This window comes from Mesocricetus auratus, unplaced genomic scaffold (assembly GCF_017639785.1).
Source record: "Mesocricetus auratus isolate SY011 unplaced genomic scaffold, BCM_Maur_2.0 Super-Scaffold_100018, whole genome shotgun sequence".
NCBI classification, from domain to species: Eukaryota; Metazoa; Chordata; class Mammalia; order Rodentia; family Cricetidae; genus Mesocricetus; species Mesocricetus auratus.
Window position 1 is genome coordinate 39,154,317 of NW_024429199.1, and position 5,289 is coordinate 39,159,605.

Genomic DNA, 5,289 nt, shown 5'->3' on the forward strand with positions numbered 1-5,289 from the left:
ATTGTTTCCATTCATTTAAGTCCAGAACACGTCACTTCTTTTCCCATGGCGTCCAGAATCTCATTGTCTTGTCTATTCTTCTCATGTTCAGTGGCACCCCCCCCCCGTCCAGTTCCCCCAAAAGAGATTTCCCCTTTCTTAGACTCTCAAACATACAAACATCTCTCATGCCCGTTGGTACTATATAAAGTTAATAGTGTATAAATGCAGTTTAAGTACTTGAAATTAAGAAAATCTGGACTACAAAAAGTGGTTTAAGTTATCACGAGGCTGGCGAGAGGCTTATTGCACAAGGTGTGTACCATGCAAGCGTGAGTATAGGCATTCAGAGCCTTAGCACCCACAGAATCCCAAGTGGACATGGTTGTAAAAAGGAATCTCCCGACCACCTCAGGGGAGAGTTCAAATGCAGTCCCGCACTACCACAAATTATGCAGTCGAGTTTCCCTCACTTGAGGAAATGGCAGCACCTCGAAGTGCGATGGATAAGCCTCGCCCTGGGAAAACCGCCTTCGTGATCATGGTATCTCCCCTGCCAAGTCAGTATGCAAAATGAGTTCTTAGTTGGTCTAAGCAATAAAAACCTGGAGTCATATATAGAGGGAAATTGCTGAGAGATCAGAGATAAGGAGCAAACCAACCACTGCCACGCCTTACCTGCTTAGCATCTCAGCAGACAAGCGAGCCAGTCCCAGCCTATGTCCTGTTTCCGCCCAGCTACCTCACTTCCTGTCTGTCTGTACAGACCTCCAAACTTCTGTGGTTTGCTAGTAGCAAGTTCCATTCTCTGACCCTCAGACAGCTTTATTTGTTCAAGCAAGATATCACCGCACAAGGTGATCTGCCTGTAAAGCCTAGACACAGGAATCCCAGAACAAGCTAGATAATTAAACTGGCCAAATTGGCAATCTCTGGATTCATGTGAAAAACTCAGCCTTGCCATGTAAACTGAGGGCAATTGAGAAAACTCCCAATGCCAATATCTTGCTACCGCACAGAGGCACACCAACCATGTCTACACCAACAACACATGCGCACGCAGTAAAAGTTATTAGACAGCCTCTGTCAATAGTTTGGATTCATAACTATTGCTTCCGACGGTCCTGCTGACATATAAGCATAGAAGGCAGATCCAAAATTAAAATGTGTTTACAGCAGAAAGTCCAAATAACAAATAAGTAATGCGAGACAGGCCTAAGGACAAGGCTAGTATCTGACAGATAGAAATTTGCACTGCAATTGCTGGCAAAACCACCAATCACTCCTGTGGTATTGGGGTGGCATACAGCATCCCAGCAGAGAGCAAAGAAAGACTGACGTTGGTGTAGGGGTTGGCAGGAGGGGCCGCTGCATCAGGTTCCGGTACTAACTACCGAAGCAAAAGTGAAAAACCACAGTCAATGAGACTCACAGTACTGGCTGGGCCTTGGTGGCACACACCTTTAATCCCAGCACTCGGGAGGCAGAGGCAGGAGAATCTCTGTGAGTTCGAGGGCCGCCTGGTCTACAGATAGAGTTCCAGGACAGCCTCCAAAACAATACAGAGAAACTCTGTCTCGAAAAAAACCAAAACAACAACAACAAAAAGATTCACAGTACTGGAGCCAGAGCAAGAGAAACTGGGCTGCGAGCTGCTGGCACTGAGGTTCTTGTCGTGCACATCGGGCTTGCTCCCAGGACAGATGGGAACATTATCCCTGAGGGAATGAGGCAATGCAGACAGAGAAATGGGGAATAAGTGACTCCAGTAGCTAAAGACTTTATGATTGGAAAAGGAAGACAAGCAGGCCATTTCAACGCACAAAGCTTACATAGCCTAGCACAAATTCATTGAAGGTAGTACATCTTAGCTGGGCTTGGGAAAACAGGCCTGGAATCTTAGATACTTAGCAGACAGAGGTAGAAAGATTGCATATTCATGAACTACCTGTGGTACAGAATGAGTTCAGAGCTAGCAGCCTCCACAGCTCCCTCAGACCAGCCTCACGATAAAAGGAAGGGGTCAATGAAGATTGGTCGTGGAATACTAACCCCACGTGAATCAGGCCCCACATTCAATGCCTAGTCACCTCCAGACTCAGAATGCACAGACTCAAAGTTTATGAGAGGAAGCATCGTTATCTGTTTTATTCTAGCCATATCCAAAACCCACCACAGTATAGAATATGAGGAAAACATTAAATATTTTACTTGTTAAAAGCTAAAATAACTAGTAATAGTTACCAATTCAAAATATTGTTTTTTTACTTCTCAGAATTTCTAGTTGTTTTTCTGAAACCCAATTTTATTAGCCTTCAAAAAGCTTATTCTAATTTCTAATTATCCAAGAGGTGCAGACAGGTTTACGCTTTAGGCTTTTTTTTTTTTCTGGAAGATAATTTTTGGTCAACTTTCTTTGTGCTTTTAACTGTAATTTAACATTAGAAAAAAACAAACACTAACCTATTCCATTGTAATTAAAGATGTTAGTAAGATCTACCACAAGACTAGTCTAACCATGACCTTTTTCTGCACGAAGCCCTCTAAGAAACATTGATTGCCAAGACAGTCAATTTTCTACAGCCACAGCAAAATGCAGGAGACTGTCGGGAAGCATAGCTGATGTTCTGTACTCCCTGACCTAGAGTTACCAGTACCCTGCCTGCAGCACCTGTCAGTGTGTGTGTGTGTGTGTATGTGTGTGTGTGTGTGTGTAAATGGAATCACACAGCATCATGAAGACCAACAAGGAAAATTGCAACAATGTAAATGAATCTGGTATCTACTCATTAATGGGTATGGTGTAGAAAAGGTTCTATAAAGTTGCTTATACTCTATTATTTCTGCTTCATTCTATTCTGGACTCCGTGAGAGAAAGGTCTGCATCTGCCTTCTTCAAGGATGGATCTCCCATGCTTAACAGAATGCAGGATCTCATGTATAAATTGTCTCTTCAATGAGTGAATGAATGAATGACTGATCAACACATGCTGTCATTGAAGCTGCTGGTTTCTAGCCTCCATTATCGCCTCCCTCCTGGGCTCTCTGAATTCAGAAGGCACACATCTAAAGAAAGTCAGCTTATACCCATTGATGACGGTTCTGGCCACACCTCGACAGTGCTCTCAAATGCCTTTAAATAAAGACTGTTCTTGCAGTCTGGGTTTTTAAAACTAGTTTAGACATTGTAAGACATATTTGGGATCAAAGAGATGGCTCAGAAGTTGAGAGCAGTGCTTGTTCTTCCAGAGGATCAGGGTTCAAGTCCTAGCACCCACATGGAGGGTCACAACCATCTGTTATCCAAATCCAGAGAATCCAGTGTCCTTCCCTGCCTCTGGAAGCACCACACACATGGCGCACAGACATGCATGCAGCCAGCACACCCATAAAATAAAAACCAAGCTAATTTTTAGAAACTAAAAAAGAATCATTAAAATAGAAATGTATATGGTGTGTTCTACTGATGAAAGATATTTTGAAAGTGAATCAATTTTCAAAACTCAGAAGGAAGAAAAGAGTACATGACAAATAAGTTAGATGTTGTCATGAATAATGACTTTACATATCATTTGGTCAATCTAATCCACTTGATATTTTTCCATTTTTATCATTTTATTAATTATGCAAACATCATGAGCACACTGAGATAATAGGATGATTTAATTAATGCATGTTGATATCCTATCATAAATAAGAAAAGCATCCAACTATGAAGACTGTTCCAGAATTTAAAAGAAATATTTTCCCTGGCTGCAGTGCCCACTGAGGATCCAATTATTCAGTTATGTTATCGTATAATAAGTACACAGATCTTAGTCATTCTTGGAATGTTCAGCCTGCCTGAATAAACCTGTCACTTTGGATAATGTGATTAATATTTCAACATTACCAATCATCTCTAGTTAGCAGTGCTTTATAAAAATCTCTCAAATCGATGATGTCATAGGGCAGAAGACTTTTTTTCTAAATGCATTCCAAGTGAATTTAAAGAATAATCATAAGTACTTAAGATAAATGTAAAACAAAATAAAAACTACAGGGAATGATGAGAAATACAAATAAATTACTTCCCCTAAATGGGCATATACTTATGTGCAATATGCAGAAAATTCCCAACATGAAAGTCAATTGCAGGATGCTCAATCACATTTAAAATATCATTTCATCTCTGATATAGTCTTCTCTTATAATCTTGCTAAAATGCTCTGCTTTGCACAATTCTGACCATACATTAAAGAATGTGATTTCTGTAATAACATTTCTGTCCACACATTCTCTATGACGGGAGATAGATTATTCTAAATATAATGGCCATTTGCACGCAGATTCGTTCTTCATCAGCCCTGTGACTCACTTCCATGACACAGCAGGCACGGTGCTTTTTCTTTTTCCTCCTCATTTGAAATGGCTGTCAACAGCTGCAGGGGCAGAGAGCAAAGAAGCCGATATTCTCTATAAAGGTCGCTCTTAGTCATAGATGAGGATATGGACATTGGGGTTTTAGAGACATAATTTAAGAGGTATCAAGATGGATTTCCGTTCACCAAATAGCTTCTCATTAGTCCAAATTTTATTTCATGGCCTGTGTTACCTTATTTCACTTAGTAATGGGGAAAAAAGACAAGTTTTCAAAAGGCAAGATACCTGATCTCAAGTTTGCAGCAGTACTTAGTATCATGGGATTCCCGGTAGATCTTGAATTGGACAGTCACTGATGAGAGAGAGGGAAGTACAAAGATCCAAGTCTCTGTGCAGATGAAGTGGTTGGGAAGATTTTGCACACCCAAGCCTCAAGCATGCTGGGTAGATTTGATTCCAAGTAGCTTAGTCTCTGGGGATCTTCAGATAAACATTTGTACAACAGGAGAGCCTACCTTAAAGAGGTTCAAACTCAGGGTTAGGTAGAGAAGGCAGAGGCAAAGGGATTAAATGAGTCTGATGGGTTGACCCCCTATAAAAGTGCTTAGCTAAGAGCTGGAAATGTAGAGGACACCCCCAACATTAGTCATCAAAACTAGTTCCACTTCTGAGAAAGCAGAAGACTCTCATGACAGACGCTCCGTGTGCACATAGCTGTGTGTCTGTCAAATGAAGTTAATGAGACTAAAATCCGTTTAAAATTACATCCTTCCCCAAGACACTCTAGTCCTACGAATGTTAGTCACCCAATCCGCTAGTCCTCCACAGTGCCATCCCGAGGCTATTCTAGGGAGAAAGGGCACATCATTTTGCTTCTCTGGGTAAGGGTATGGAAGGTTTTACTCTCAAGGGAAATTCAATTCAATTAAAGTTACATCTCTGACAGCC

At 41.2% G+C, this 5,289-nt stretch overlaps 1 non-coding gene across 1 annotated transcript; it reads right to left on the reverse strand.

Moving 5' to 3' along the window:
• Window positions 1–391: 391 nt before the first annotated feature.
• LOC121132934 lies at window positions 392–547 on the reverse strand. The gene has a single exon (XR_005869657.1). It is a non-coding gene; the product is annotated as a U1 spliceosomal RNA (small nuclear RNA).
• Between the last annotated feature and the right edge of the window lie 4,742 nt (window positions 548–5,289).